The following is a 16,888-nucleotide window of genomic DNA, read 5'->3' as shown; positions in this document are numbered from 1 at the left end:
TGTGACACCCTAGTACTAATGTGCAGACATTCAGGATTTAGTAATTTTTCAAATTGTAATGATAAGCAGCTGTTACCAACCACAATGACAACAAAAATACCTGAAATGGTATTTGTGTTCAATTTGGCATTTGCACAGTGGACATCATTGTATATATATATATATATATAGTTTGTGTTGAGCTCCTTCAGTTTTTCTTCCTCCTGTAGTATTGCTAGTCTCCAAAGACAGCTGATGGGATGATGATCTTTGCTTGCATATTTTGGCTATTTCTGTTCTTCCATAGGAGCACACAGCATCATGTGCCAGTTACCTGGTCCCTGAGAGTCTGTATGATGGAGGAAGAAGATGGGCAGGTTGTGCAGACACCAGTGAGGAGCAGGAGCACCATACTGTGTTTGTAATAGAAAGTGTCAAAAGACATTTAAAAGGATGCTTCATTTCAGCTTGTACTGCAGGGTGGTTAAAGAGACAGAGCTGAAAAGGAGTGGGCTGGTCTATGCCTTATTTTCTGCAGAGGGAAGAATTTCAGGTCTCGGCAGCATATCATGCATCATCAGGGCTGTGTGATAGGTAGGTGCAGCAAAACTGTGGCGAGAAGGGATGGTGATGACATGAGCAAAATCATTTCATTTATGACTTCAGGCTGTCAGCAAGTACCATCCCCAGAGAGATGAGCAAATGGCACGTTCACTGGCAGCAAATCATATACATGCCAGCTGAACTTACAAAGCACTCACTCCATTTAACCTCATTTTCCCAAAGGAAAAAACATTTCTGAGTTTTGATGGGCCTGAATTCTGACCCGCACACATGAGTAACCCAGATGACCAGGATTTGTATGTGAGAAGTGAGGCTAGCTGAAATTCAGCAACCACTCTGTAAAAGTGACTTAATTTTCCTTGATCAGCTCCGGAAATGTTCCCCCATCAGCAATCACCAAGTGCAGGCCCTGTCTCTGTGGGACACCACTCTGTCCCTTACACATAAGTTTTAGAGAAAGGAATAAATCATGATCTCACTGATGTAGATGAAAATCTTTGGAATTGACTTCAAATTGTACTTTTGGATTTCAGAAGTCTTTCCAGTGTGACTTATACAGTCACTCTTTGCTGCATTTGCAGAAAAACTAAAAAAAGACTCCCTTTCATCCATCTCTCAGAAATCTTGTACCCAAATTGGTCTGAATTTGGGATAACTTATATTTCCTAGGAGCTTTGTGGAGTAGAGGGTACATTAACCTCTGCGCAGCTAGTCCCAACCTTTAGTTTCTCTCCATGTTGATGTTCACTGAGACAATTATAATCTCCGTTTTCCAGCCTGTCCAAAGCTGTTAAGTAGCATTCTGGCAATTTAGGGCCACATCCTCATTATTCTTGGTGTTATCCTGACCTTTTGGTTTCCATGAAGGTATTGAAAAATGAAATAAAAGTAATTTGTTATTAAAATATTGTCCATATTTATTAGAGCTTCACAAATGCAACCTGACCTCTGGATTCGGGACTGTGATTTTACCCATCGTAAGATAAGAGAGCTTTCCATAGTGGAGAGACATGAGGGGACAGTTCATCCTCTCTTAAAAGAGGTGTTGAAGATACCTCCTTCTTCCTTGCTCCATTTAATAGGATCAGGATTTGTCTTCTGTAAAGATCATTTTTGCAGTGCTTTGTTCCACCTGGGAGAGGAATGGCTCCAAGTGGCAGGGTTCCACCTATGAGCAAGTGAGAGAAACCAAGGGAATTGTGTTATGCTACTCTAATATTACCAAAAAAATAGGCTTTTTTGCTGACAGATGAAGTTAGAAGCCAGCTGTCTAGTCCTGTGTGTCTTCCCTGTAGCAGTGTTTTTAAAAGGGAGAGATTTATAGAACTAATAACACAAAGCAAGGCTTTAAATTTTATTGTGTAGATATGAATTTACTTCACTCTTCTGCAAAACTTTGGAAAGCTGTGAGCTGATTTTAGCCTTGCTAAAAAGGGGAAAAAAGAGAATAATCTTTTCCTGCATGCAGAGAGATGAGCTGCAGCCTCAGCACACCTCCCCTCAGGGGCCAGGGACCTTGGACCCCTCTCCCAAAATGAGCCCTTCCCCTGCCAAATCCAACAGAGACACCAGATGCTTTGCAAGGATCATAAGCTAAAAAGGACTGTTTCAGTCAATGCAAGTGTAACTGCTACTGCTTTTCACCCTCCAGACCCATCTGGAAATGTGTGCATAGCTGTAAATAATGCCGTTGTTACTGGAAAGAGCCGGTGCTGGAGGCCGTCACCATCACTCAGGCACGACTTGCAGTAGCCTGGCAGCAGTCCAGCATCCTCATCTGGGACTCACACCTCACACAGACTGGGAGCCAGGCATACCTCCAGCTTACGCCCGGCACTGTTTGCCTGAACACATTTATTTTTAGAAAAAGCCATAAAGAGACTGGCTTGTTATTAAAAGAATAAGATAAAAAAAAAATAGAAGAGCTAGAGCATTTCAATCTGTATATTTTCCAAACAACTAAAATTCTCCTCTCAGGTCCTGACCCCTTCCTATTCTATATTGGATGGCAGGCAAGCGATGCTTAGTTTGTTCTATTTACTTAGCTGGAGGAGCAGTGCATTATAAAGAGATCAGTAATTTTTACCTTATCAGAATATCAGCAACATATATTTTAGAATATTATTATTTATTGAAGAATATTACCACTTATGCATGCATTTTTCCTGTATTTTTCATAATTTCCTGCATAATTCCTCCTCGCCGGGTCTAGTTAATAGAGGATGATTTCCACCTCCTCCTCGGGAAGGGCACTACCCTGGAAAGCCTCACATCCTTTCCAGCAGCGAAAACACACAGGCAGAGCTAGTGCTGTCCAAAATCCAAGGATGCCCCACAGGACAGTGTAGTACCAGAGGGTACTTTCCATGCGGATTGAATGAGAAAAGGTCTGTAAGATCTGCAGTACTGACAGCCATTGGATTCGGGCTCTGCATTACATTTTTACAGCTATCTCAATGCTTTTGATCTTTTATCAACTTTTTAACAAATGGGAATAATACAAACAGAGCAAAATTCACAGGAGCTGGGACTTGGATATCTGCATTCTTTCATAGAAATCATTAAATAGAAACTCTTTCAAAGAAATCATTAAATCATAGAATCGTTAAATTTGGAAAAGATCAAATCAAGATCATCTGGTCCAACCATCAACCTACCACCAATGTTGCCCACTAAGCCACGTCCCTAAGCACCACGTCCAACCTTTCCTTGAACACCCCCAGGGACGGTGACTCCACCACCTCCCTGGGCAACCCGTCCCAATGCCTGACTACTCTTTCTGAGAAGAAATGTCTCCTCATTTCCAACCTGAACCTCCCCTGGCACAACTGGAGGCCATTTCCTCTAGTCCTATCACTAGTTACCTGTGAGAAGAGGCCGACTCCCAGCTCCCCACACCTTCCTTTCAGGCAGTTGTAGAGAGCGATAAGGTCTCCCCTGAGCCTCCTCTTCTCCAGACTAACCAACCCCAGTTCCCTCAGCCGCTAGAATTATTCCTTAATCCCATTAAGTGCCTAGGTCTGATATCTGTGTCATCTCCGTAATGTACGCATCTCCTGAGGCTGTGGGGCTGAGTGGACAACATCCAGTCTCTCACATGAGGTGCTTACCACATCTGTTCGAGCTGAATGGAGCATGGCAGGAGCGTTCCTGTGGCCCATCAGCAGTCCTCGAGGGTAGGAAGGCTCTGCAGAAAGATCTGGATAGGCTGGACCGATGGGCTGAGGCCAACTGTATGAAGTTCAACAAGGCCAAGTGCCGGGTCCTGCACCTGGGGCACAACAACCCCAAGCAGCGCTACAGGCTGGGAGATGAGTGGTTGGAAAGCTGCCTGGCCGAGAAGGACCTGGGAGTACTGGTTGATAGGCAGCTGAATATGAGCCAGCAGTGTGCTCAGGTGGCCAAGAAGACCAACAGCATCCTGGCTTGCATAAGAAACAGTGTGGCCCACAGGGTTAGGGAAGTGATTGTCCCCCTGTACTTGGCTCTGGTGAGGCCGCACCTTGAGTACTGTGTTCAGTTTTGGGCCCCTCGCTACAAGAAGGACATCGAGGTGCTCGAGCGAGTCCAGAGAAGGGCAACGAGGCTGGTGAGGGGTCTGGAGAACAAGTCTTACAAGGAGCGGCTGAGGGAGCTGGGATTGTTCAGCCTGGAGAAGAGAAGGCTCAGGGGCGACTTATCGCACTCCACAGGTACCTTAAAGGAGGCTGTAAGAGAGGTGGGGGTTGGTCTATTCTCCCACGTGCCTGGTGACAGGACGAGGGGGAATGGGCTAAAGTTGTGCCAGGGGAGGTTTAGGTTGGATATTAGGAATAACTTCTTTACTGAAAGGGTTGTTAGGCATTGGAATAGGCTGCCCAGGGAAGTGGTTGAGTCACCATCCCTGGAGGTCTTTAAAAGACATTTAGATGTAGAGCTTAGTGATATGGTTTAGTGGAGGACTTGTTAGTGTTAGATCAGAGGTTGGACTCGGTGATCTTGGAGGTCTCTTCCAACCTAGATGATTCTGTGATTCTGTGATTCATGCAGTGCCGCTAGGGCCTGTAAAGTCAGCCCTATAAAGTCAGGCCCTGCAGCCTGCAGGCAAAGCAGGCAGGCCCAGGGGCCTTAAAGAGACCTTTGTGTGATATCAAACCCCAGGAGGGATGTAGGTGAGACTCAAACTCCAAATATTTTGTCTCCTGACCAAAGGACTAGTGCTATCTCTGGATCCTAATTTGTTGGTAAGTTCATCAGCATCACAGCTAAAACTCGTAGGGATGAAACATCCCATGTGCTTCACACAGCGAGAAAGCTCCCGATTTCCACTCCAGCCTGCCTGCCTTCCCTGCCAGCCCACTACACGAGGATCACACCCCATCACTGGTCCTTCTCCTGTCACCACTTATGTCCAGGTAAACAAGTGTCACTTTGATGAACAGCACAATTCTTATCGCCGTTACTTTTCTAACTACTGCCAACTACCCAGCGAACGTAGCAGGCAGACTGTTACAGCACTGTCATTTATGACACTATTATTCTTCTCTAAAGATTGTTTTCAGCACCCTCAGCATAAATCTTTGTAGCCAACACTTTTAGACTGAGCTCTAATAAAATGCTGGAGACCTCAAGGCTTTACAAACACTGTCTCTGCCAGGGATTTTTATTTTCTTTTCTTAGGAACTGACTCTCTTTAAAAATAAAAATGTGTTTTATGGCCTGATTTCAGGGAGATGTGAGAATCAACCACACTCTACTAACTGGAATAAAGGCTGTTGTCTCGAGACATCACTGATGTCTCCATGGCATGCATTATCTCCGTGCATTACATTATCAGTGCTGAGAAGGAGAAGACTATGAGATATTGTATTTGGGGATGTGAAAATGGCAGAAAACTAAAAAACACACACAAAAAATATTGGGCATCGTCAGTCTAACATTTAGAAAATTCTGGAATTGATGGTGATTCACAGTGAGACATGGATTTGTTATCTTTGGAGTTGAGTATTGAAAAAATACTGATTTTCTGTTGTGGAATTTGGCAGCAGGCTGAAAGCACCAGCTTTACATCTAGGTGGACAAAACCCACAAAATTGTCCATGTGTCACTGGCAAATCAGAAATGCAAGCTCAGAGGGGGATTGCTTTATTTGTCTCTTTTTATATCATCATAAAGTTTTTACCTCAGAAATGTTGCATCGTCCGGATTCTCAGTAATACTTTCTCTGGACAACATATTTGTTTATTTACATATTTTTATTGAGGCCAAATAAACAGGCATTGAAATAACCAAGAACCAAAATAGTACCAGCATAGATTATTGTCACTGTTGCTGTATGGGAGAGGAAGCCCTCTAACACCCTTGTTTTAGAGCGTTTCAGAAAGCCGGCTTGTGAGCCTGTTTGGAGGATGCTGTGGAAAGGCACCTGCCAGATTTTGGGCCAGCCTGATGGGCAGGGTGGTGGTACCCTAGGTGCTGGCACAAGGAGGTGGCAGGGGAGAGAATGGTAGGAGGAAACTGAAAAAAATATGGTAAAACTATGAGTGTGAACAGTGGAGACTGCTGTCCAGTTGAGAGCATGAGAGCCCAAAATGATATGCTGAGGAATTAGATATAATTTCCCATGCTGCTGGCACAAACAAATATATGAAATTACAGAGTCCTATAGGTGCTCCAGAGAGGAAAGGTGAACAGCCAGTCTGCCTGCAGAAAGAGAGGTCAGAAAAGGTTAATGTGATGGTGTAAGAGGTTTCTTCTTTTGCTGTGTCCCTCATCTTGCCTTCTTTTGCTCTGTCCCTCATCTTGCACACTGCCTATTGAGACAAATCTTGCCCAGATCCCAGCCCCTTCCTGAGCTCCTGCCTTTTCAAGGCTACCAACATCCATCCATACATCCTGATGTGTCAGTGCCTCACACTTTGATTCATTCCCAGCATTCATACAGAACTAGAGCAGGATAGACCTGCTAGAATTTTATATTTATCTTCATTTATCTTTAAGTATTTTATAGTTATTTTCTGTAGATACACAAGTATTTACACCACTGGTGTACATCCATGCAGCGGCATAGCAGTGTTGCTCTGAAACGTGTAGTTAATTATTTTCACAGGATCATAACTGGGTGGTCAACATTAAAATGTTGATTCAATCAGCAGGGATGACTGTGCTGTTCTGTATAATGTGTTTTTAAGGCAGCTGTTTCTGTGCTATTTGAGCATTAAATACAGTACATGAAATTTCAGCAGCCCCTTGCAAGTCTGCTGAGCAATCATGGGAGTTAGGGGTTGAAAACATAGTCAGTACTTTCATTCAGACGATGCTCAAAACTTTACAAGACAAATGGAAAACAAATGCTAGTAAATCCATGTTTTTTAATGCATGAACCACCACTGCAGTCTGTTTAGTCTACGCATATGTCAAGGCACATTTCAACACACTCCAAAGCTCTCTGTGGGCAGTTTTTCACATTTGGATATATTTTCCTATCCTTTATGTAACTGGCATCAAATATTTACCTTTTCCTTCCTTCCCTCCTTCCTTCCTTCCTTCCTTCCTTCCTGTTGATGATTTTATTCTATATTAGAAACATATTTTTAAACAAAATGTTAGGTGACGCTATTGCTACTATTGCAAATTAATATATAAACGTGCTATAATGCAAACAGCCTGTGTGACAATCATGGTACTTTTGACTACATTTTAAAGGTGTCACAGTGATTGCTAAGTAGGCCATTATGGATGTTCAAATTTTAAGAATTTATTGATTTAAATTATGTATGTTAATGTACCTATCAAAGTTACAAATGTAGTTTGCAGCAAACTACTTATAAGATATGAATGATAAGCCATAAATAATGACTATGTCTGTAAATTAAATTACTCGATTATGCTGCAAAGATGCACTTTAATTTGGAACAGAAAATTACTTTAAAGTGATTTCAGCAGTTAATTCTTTTAGGATAGCAGAGCTGTATGAGGCATAGTCTTAAGTCAAGCATCAAACTTCGTGACAGTTTGCCCATGAACCTGGTTCACTGGGTATTGCTGTGACCCAAATACAATGGATGTGACAGACTGACAAAATAATCACTGAGGACATTTAAGCCAAAATATAAAAGTGCTTTAAATCAGTCATTAATGTTTTTGTAATGGGAACAACCATGGGTATCAGCTAGTGCTAAGCTGATGAAGGGGTGAAATGAGTTAATTTTGGAAGAAGACAGAGACCCATTGTCTCTAAAGAAGTTACAGATACCTTGGAATTTTAGAATACACACACAAAAAATGTATTATAAAAACAACAACAACAACAAAAACTATAGTAGAATTTAACTTGAGACTCTGAAATACGAGCTGAGCAGAAAAACAATGCTTAAGCACTATTGCCATCATGTCTTACATTGCTGGCATAGTAGATTGGATTCTGGATGAATTTCAGTAGATGGAATAACCAAAAATAACTTACCAAACATGGACTTCTGTACTTGAAAATTGCATTAGTAGTTAGTATGTACCTAAATGGAAAGGGAAGAGGTTATGGAAGAGTCTTGGAGAGCTAGTGTTCAAGGGGTAGAGAGCCTTTTCTGTATGCCCCAAGTAAATTACTGCATCCACCTTAACATCAGAGCGTAAACCTCAGGGTTGTTAAGGCACAAAGTAACTGCACAAGGCTTACCTGGAGCTCAGGGCAAAGGTAGCAGTGCTGTATATCCATAAGTAAATTCCTTCTCAAACCTTCTTGGCCCTAAGGACTCCTAAATACTTGCCGGGGCTTGCTGATCCTTTGGGGACTGTTGTTTCACTCAGCTCTATGTGTCCAGTATGACAGTGTTCACCGCATTCGTGAGCTTCTCCTTTAGAGTCGCCATTAACACTCACTAAGCAAGGGCAAAACATTGCAATGATTCATTTCAGCTGGATGAATAATCAGATTTCTAGTTACAGACAGCTGCAAACTTACTGAGGTAAGGACAGTTGAGCTGTGTCAACAGTAAGTTGACAGCAAAGAGACACAAAAAAATATATTAAAAAAATCCCATTTTAAGTCTAAGATCAGTGTCTATTTCTAGTTCTTCAGTGTTTTTTTTTTTTTTTAATCCAGTATCTCTAAGTGTCCCAGCTATTATAACTATGTTTCGGGGCCAATTCAGGGCCAACCTGTACTGAAACCCTGTTGCTCTGATTATTAGGCCCTTTTTGGTTTTTCTTTTTCCCTCTACTCTCGTGAATGGTGAATGCAAATGCTAGAAGATGGTGTGATGATGCATCGGAAGATGCTGAAGTATATAACAGCATTTCAAGTAAAAGGCCTGTCCTTTGATCACTCAATCTGATACTGTAAAAAGTCATTTAACTATAAGAATTTTATTTTTTTAGTATATTTTGATTTCTCTTCTACAGGATCCAACTGGGAGGCATCACTTCTGCAGAGGAAAAAATCTGATGTTTGGAAAGCTTCACCAGGTAACCACTTGTGGGTTCTGGTTCAGGCAGCTGAGAGCGTATGGGCGAGATGCAGAAATGTCAGGTGGGAGAGAAGGGAACGTGCAGCACAAACATACCCTCCCCATACAGCAGTGGCTTGCCTTGCTGTGCCTTCCTCCTCACCAGCATGTGGGTGAGCTCCCCACCTTCATGCCCTTCCTCCTTCATTGGCAGGTCCCCATGGTCCTTGCTTTATTTATTAATATCCCCTGAGGAGGAGGAGGAGGAGAAAGTCCCCACAGTCCTGATCCACTTCTACAGCAACACTTTCCTCTACCTATCTGTGTGGGTGCCACCTCCTCCCATGCCGGATGGCATCTTCAGTCTTCACCTTTACTATGGGGTGGAAGAGAAAAGAGGCAGAATAGATGCCTTAGGATACAGGCTGTAGGTACACCCCCATTACATTTTTGTGGTCTTCATCTCCTTTCTCAGCAGCCGTTGCTATTATACCACAGGCAGCCCCAGCGGGCTGCCATCCTGAGATTTCCCCTGAGAAAGGAGCAGCAATTTGGGTAGTGCTGTCACAGGAGAGTTTTGCTGGTTGTCTGAATGGAGATGCTCAGCCTCGGCACCCCCAAGGTGCAATCCCCAGGCCACCAGTTAAAGTGTCTTCCAGAGAGATTTTGATGCAAACACCCCAAATCTGTGTCCATTTTTTATTCTCCTCCTGGGACACAGTAGCACCACTTCCCTCCCCTCTCACACCCCACAGAATCCATGTATTTTAATGCAGTCTGTCAGAGGCATGATGGAGGTAAGGTAAAAAAGATTTCAAATACACTCACACAAAAGAAGATCTTTATGAAATATATGTACCTCCTAGTCTTGCCTTGCTGTTTTGTTTCGTTTGGATCATGTCACTTTTAGCCAAAATTTTACACAGCCATTCTTGAAGATCAGACATTAATGATCCTCATGGAGAGCACACATTAGATCCTCACTCAGTTGCTGAAAGATACAAGTTATAGAAATATTGCAGATAACTCCAATATCAAGAACTTCAGAAGCCTGACAATGCAGATTTTTCCTCTGTCATCTGCCAGCCTTTTCAACACAATTAAGACCTATTTGCTAGATATGCTCATAGAGTTTTGGTACCAGTTTCAGCACAAACTGGAGTATGGCTGAAGGGCAGAGCAGTGGAGAGTTGTGCAGCCCTTTCTGAGGCAGTGCTAATCGTGCTGCACTGCAGATTACATATTTTGTCTCTAATTGTGCTCTGCAGCTTTCCACAACTAACTTTTTATTGTGAAGCTGGTACCTTGTATCTGTCATTTGAGAGCTGGAGATAAAATATAGCTATAATGAAAATCCTAGTCTGTCACACTGATGATGGGTTTGGGAGAGAGGATTCTAAATCTGCATGGACATAGATGAAGGCATTTATGAGATTTACAGAGACTAATCTTCCTTCGGTATCTCTTCATTACAATTGAAGCATGTCAATTGTATCATGTCATAAAAAGCTCTAAGAAAAATCACGGAGGAACATTTTTTCTCCCTCTTTGAAATACGTCACCATAAAGGTGGAGTGAAGGTATAGAGGTTTTAGATCTCTAAATTTTATCTCCAAATTACCTAAATTTAGATATAAGCTATCTAAGTTTTAGATACGAAGTGTGTGTGTGTGTATATATATAACATATTATTTAGTTATTTAAAACTTCCATTGATCAGTATTTCCCATATTCCTTTCTCACTTCAATATTTCAGCAGAATACTTGAAAGTGAGTCTTAAAAAGAAGACGATATCTTGTCTTTGGTTCTCTCATAGGAATTGAATGATATCACTGTTCTTCATTATTTTCACCTTCAAAGATCAATGCTGACCAATACCAATCAATAAACTGTGTTTTTTTCAACAATTTCCCAGTAACTAAGTGCCAGTTTAATCCAATAGTTGCCAGCTGCTAAAGTATTACTTTTACTTGCTCTGATATTGTAATTTCCATCTGAAAATATTCAAAATTGTCATATTATGGAATAAATATCATTTACATGAAAAAGATGCCTACTGAGGCATGATTAATAAAAACTGAATTATTGTCTTCTATGAAGTGTTCCTTTCCACAGTATCACAGTTTTTCCACTGCATAATGCAGAGGACTGATTCCCATCACAGGCTCTACCAAGGCTCCTGTAACTAGCTCAGGCTTGGATATCCGTTTGTTTTTATTTTTGCACTTTGAAATGGAACATCTCTCTGGAGACATTCAAAACCAAAACACTAAAAGGGCACACACTTATTGTTGTCAAAATGACAAATCTGTGTAAAGTCAGTCAAGCAGCCAGCAGCTCAAAGACAGCCCATCCTCTGACAGATGAGGCTTACCGGGTACACCAACAGCTATGCCAAAGGAGTGACAGGAGTCACAAGAACCTGGAGCTTGTCTCTTCCTGAGGTTTGCGTGGATTTGGATCCTGTAACTTGCAAGCCCATAGTTTCCACTGGATTACTGGGCATTTGCTCTTTTTCAGGTTCTCTGTAAGGATGGTAACCCCTTCACTCACCTCAGCTTGTCCTGTCCCACCTGTAACACTTCTTTGTTACTGCTCTGCTTTGGAAATCTTCAGTTCTAAAGGAAAGCTACCTTCCTCATGTCTCTGGCAAGATCAAACATGGGTTGCTATTGCCATGTCAGCTACAGCCTGGCTGACCTACCACATCACTGGCCTTATTCTACACCAAAATATGGATTCTGTATTTTAAAGGGTAACAACATATTCCTTTACTGACCTTTCCTGGAGTCAAATAGACTACAAGGACACTGTGCCAGTGTCGAAACTCTCAGGCTCTGCTTGAGGCTAATTTCTACACACATCTGTCTTCCTTGTCTAAACAAGTGTCATTGCAGCAGGGTCAGATGCAATTCATTGGTATTCCCAGGTGTGACTATCACAGAAAGCACCATTGTACTACTGGACAAGTTGAAAGTGAGCCAACGTTTGAGCCTAAATCCTGCTCTAAATACAACTCATCTTAACATAAAGATGGATGATGAGGATTTGGAACAGTTTCTCTATGAGGAGTCATTAATACACAGGGACAGTGTGGGAAATAAACCTTTCTCTATTTACCTGCCAGCTAGTTTTCCATTTCAGATCACACAAGGTCTAGGACACAATGAATGAAATGATCAGCCAGTAGGCTTAAAAGAGTGGTATTTATTTGTACAGTGTGATTATTTGGTGGAATATATTACCACAATGTTTTTGGAGGCAAAAAAAAGGAAAAAAAAAAAAAGTTTTAAAAAAGCTATTAGATGAATTAATGGGAAAAAATGCCTTCCTTTCGCTTAAACACTGTGAACTGTTACCATCTGAGTCAGAAAATTCCTATGCCACAGATTGCCAGAAGCTTGGAAGACATACCATACTTGGAAGAAAAATATCATAGTGTGCTTCCTGTGTTATTCTGTATTTCTTTCTTCAGCACTTGCTATTGGCACATGTGGATGGGATGAGACTGATCTGTTGTCTAAATATGGCAACTTTCATATATGGATAGGTTTTAAAAAGACCTTAAACTTCATGGACCAATGAAGACACTAAACAGCTGGAGTATTTAGTTGATTTTGTGTTTTGTTTTGTTTTCTTTTTTTTAAGACAGGGATGAAAGGATATGAAATGTAGAACATTGTGCAATCCCTATCTTTGTAAAATATGAAAAGAATGTGAATTGGAGCTTTAACAAATGTAAACTATTAGTCTTTGAAATTGTGGGTAGGTGGTTTTCATTTCTGTTTGCACAACAGGGTCTCTATACAGTCCTGATGTTAGTAACTATGTCTTTGTTTAATGAAATGACCTCTCTGAACAGCCAAAATGCTAAGTATTGAGCAGGTAAACTGAAAGCCTGAGGAAACTCAGGGAATACACAGTAACGCAGAGTCTTTCTGTAACCTAGGTTCTAGGCTCAAACCCCAACAATTCCAGTGAAGGAATTTCATTATACTCAGTGCAAATTCCATCATTTTGGATGAATTAATCTTTAAATGAAGCCCTTTGACACTGTCCTCTGATGTGAAAAATAGTTGGATATCTAAAGTAACCTTAGTAATCATTAATCTTCCAAGTGAAGGTTCGAAGGGTGGTTTCACATCTATTTTTTGTCATTATTCTACTTCTCTGGAATTAATCAGTCTGCCCTTTGGCTCAACTGCATGGGCTTGAAGAGTATCAAGTTACCCTTGCAAATAAATGCAGCAATCAACAAAAATCCCTTCCACCTAAATCATATAAGCTCTGTGGGACAGGGTGTTTTCCTGGTCACTTATTTCAACAGCACAACAGAACTTGACTCCTGACTGGTTGTCAAAGATGATTTTAGATGAGGAAAGTTTATTAACTTTTTCTCTTAATTCTTTGCCTTTAAGGTACAGCATTTGAAGTCTGCAGTACCAAGCAGGGTCACGGTAATTCAAGTCTTTAAGTAGCTCAATGTAAGAGTTTATTGTCTGACTTTGCTCTTTAAAGACCTGATTATGGACTATCCTTTCTCTAAGCCTCTGGAAGAGCTTCTCTGTGAACACAGGCATTTTACCCAGGCTTCCATTCTTCTGTCTCCTAGAAGACCCAAGTGAATTAAAAATGTGGCTTTTAAAATACACATCTAACCAGCTGCTGTGGTACATCTTTTTTCTCTAACAGACACACACACACACACACACACACAAAAAAAAAAAAAAAAAAAAAAACTGCAGTTTGAGTTTGAGGCAGGTTATGAAATCCCTGATGTGCGACAACTGTGGTTTGGACAGGCTGAATGGTTTCGCCTAGTCGCAAGACAGGCAACAGAAAAGAAAAATGGCAGTGAAATTATCAGCTGGTGAGCTCCTGGCAGAACTCCTGGCTATGAGGAAAGACCTCTTAAGAAAACTGTAGCCATCCTGCATTAGAAAACTAATAATATATTCTAACGGCTCTTAATTTATTGTATTAAACTGAGTCAGCAGCAACAGATTGTCTGACCTGTGCATGGGATTAGTTTCCAATGAGGCTGTTATATTTCAGACTCCGAAAAGCGAAAACCACTTGACATCTGGGAGGAAAAAGGCAATGAATATTACAAAATGTAATGAATCCAATAGAAGTAAGGGTTCAGCTAAAGGTGAAAAATAATCATGCTATAAATGTCAATGGGTACTATGGACTATTACAAAATTACTTTATTCCTGCTTTTACTAGGATATCATCATTGTTTTCAATTGGGTTGCACCAGCATAAAATGCAAAGAGAGCACTTAGGCCTCTTTAATTTATAAATATGATATAAATTATTTGGAGCTCAGATTCAATCAGTTTAAAGGCACAATGTCAAAAAGTTTCAACTAGATCTATGACCCATATAGATTTTTCTAACCATGTACAAGTGTTGGTGCTTTTATTAGTCTGCACGTGACACTGTCAATAACCCATATGAAGACAAAAAGTTCAGACTTCTTTGCACTCCAAATGAAGCCCCTTGACTTTACTGAAGAATCACCCTGAAGAATACCTCTCTCCATCTGGTCCAATGCCGTCATGTCTGTCTAAAGCCAGTTTAACTCAAAACCATGTTGCACTAAGCCACTGAGATTGATAAACCATATTTTGAGAAGAAAATATGTTTCTGGTTACAAATGGAAAACGTGTACACAGCGCAGGCCCCGGAGTGCCTGAATTAGCATCATCACAGAAGGCACAATTACATCTGTGTTTCATATGTTCCCTTGTCATCCCAAAAGCGGATCTGATGGAAAGCAGGACACTCAGAGCTGGCCTTATCTTGCTGCAAACGCTCGGGCGCACCGAGGTCGCGCTGAGCGGCAGCCAGGCAGGAGCAGCTGCGGATAACCTCTTCCCACCCTGGCTGGGGCCAGTGCTCCTCCGAACATGGGAAATGCTGAGGGGTGGAAATGAAATCCAGATCTTTTAGACCTCCTCATGACTCATACTCGTTAAATATCTTAATAACATATGTGACAGTTCTCGGTGTTTACCATAACCCCCTCGCGGCCGGGGCAGAGAAGGATCTCCAGGTGCAGATGTGGCACCTCAGCAGCGAGGTGGGGAGGCCAGGTCTGATCGTTGTTAGCCAAGACCGACCTCACACACACCAGTTCTTTTCTTGGTGTGCAGCTCAATTCACTCTGAGCATTTTACTGGATTTACAAACTATTTTCTTCAACACTTGTTCAGAGAATTTTTTTCCACCTAAAACACCTTTAAATTACAGAAAAATGATCGAGTGCTTTTACCTCTCTCAAGTGTCGTAGTCGCCAGCATCCAACCATATTCATGTTGGCTGTCCAGGAGAAAATAATCTAGTTTCTGAAAGCAAACACAGAGGAAAGAGCGTGTGTCTGGGAATGCAGCAGGGCGATCTGTGCTATAAACACATGTATATGAAAACAGGAAAAATGAAGACCTGCCAGGAGAAATTTACTTCGTATTCCTTTCCACAGTCTTTATAGAAGAAACATAAACTATGTATAGAAAATTTTCCATTGATTTCTATTGGCTTCAATTCAGTCTATGTGGTATATAAAAATAATGGACTGGTTCACTAGTGCACATTGTCAGACACAGAGGAAGTCTGCATTGCAGCTGCCAATGAACTATCTGCTCGGGAGGTAAAAATCCCCAGCTCCTGGTACCAGCTATTAAAACTCTTCCAACAGTCCAAGATCTCAGGTGATCTGATTGATGGGCATCTTTTCATCACCAGTACAGTGGGTGTATTACCAGTGGCTGCAGAACATAGAAAGGAAAGGCTGGATGAATCACAGCATTTGTGGGGAGGGAAAGGCTGTGGAAAACCCTACAAGGAAGGAAGGGGACATCTCTTCCTCTCCCCAACTACAGTCAATTGTTATTTGCATAAATGCATTTGCTGACTTAAAAAATAGCTAATGCTAGACAGGAATCATATTTAAGTAGCTCCAGTGGGACATTTCATGTAGTAGTAAATAAAGAAAAGGATGAATAATTCCGCATGCTACTCAGTTTTCACGGCACCCAAATCACCACCTACCATGTTGTAACATCCAGATGTAGGCCCTCTCATACCAGTTTGAATAATATAACATCAGGATTTACGGTGATTTATTTTCTATCAATATACTTTCTGAAACATTTAGGAACCACTGGTGAAAGAGAAGTTGACTGATTTTTTTTTTTTTTTTAAGGGGAACTGTAAATGGATTTGCCTTCTTCCTTTCCATGACTGAGCAGGCTCAGTAACCTGTGGATAAAGAAGCATTCGTTTGTAAATAGACAACTGACAAGGTTGATTGGAAATTAAGTTAGCAATGAAAATACGTCTCATTAGCTATTTTCCTGTCCCAGTATCTTGGTAAATTTCCCTTGTTTGCATGCCACTGCATGTGCTAGTGATGGCCAAACTCTGGTCACTTCCTGACTATGTGAATCCCACAGATAGGCCTATTCCAACAGCCTGTGTCATTCAATGAAACTTTAGATTTGCCTGCTTTATTCCAGGCAATTTCTACACCTAGAATAAACGTAGATTTCCACCTCCCTCAGGAAAAAAAATAAAAAATAAAAATAATAAATCTGTCTTTAAAAAGAATAACTATTTTTATGATTTATCTGTGTTCTGCTGAAAATTTTCTAGCTATTAGAATATTTTGCCTTTGCTATGGAAGCTGCAATGCTCCTGTGACTTTCAACACATCTCAGCTAAATGACAGCCATGATTAATTAAAGCAAAATTGCATTTGGTAGGATGGTCACCTTCAGCGCAATTAAAAATAAGTGTTCTGGTACAAAAGAAGAGCCGTGCTATTTCTGTTCTCCCAAGCTCTACTGCAAATATAGGCTGACAGATTAATAAAAGCATTTCTAAACAGTTGTAAAAAATCAGCCATCTGATTCAG

General features: G+C 41.2%; 1 long non-coding RNA gene across 1 annotated transcript; it reads right to left on the bottom strand.

The window, feature by feature from the left end:
• Nucleotides 1–1,435: 1,435 nt before the first annotated feature.
• LOC121066215 lies at nucleotides 1,436–8,392 on the bottom strand. Its single transcript, XR_005817591.1, has 4 exons — nucleotides 8,198–8,392; nucleotides 7,988–8,036; nucleotides 7,038–7,096; nucleotides 1,436–1,711 (listed from the first exon to the last, which is right to left on the bottom strand). It is a non-coding gene; the product is annotated as an uncharacterized LOC121066215 (long non-coding RNA).
• Between the last annotated feature and the right edge of the window lie 8,496 nt (nucleotides 8,393–16,888).

Source organism: Cygnus olor, chromosome 2 (genome assembly GCF_009769625.2).
Source record: "Cygnus olor isolate bCygOlo1 chromosome 2, bCygOlo1.pri.v2, whole genome shotgun sequence".
In the NCBI taxonomy this organism is placed as follows: Eukaryota; Metazoa; Chordata; class Aves; order Anseriformes; family Anatidae; genus Cygnus; species Cygnus olor.
This window is presented reverse-complemented; position numbering and strand designations above follow the sequence as displayed.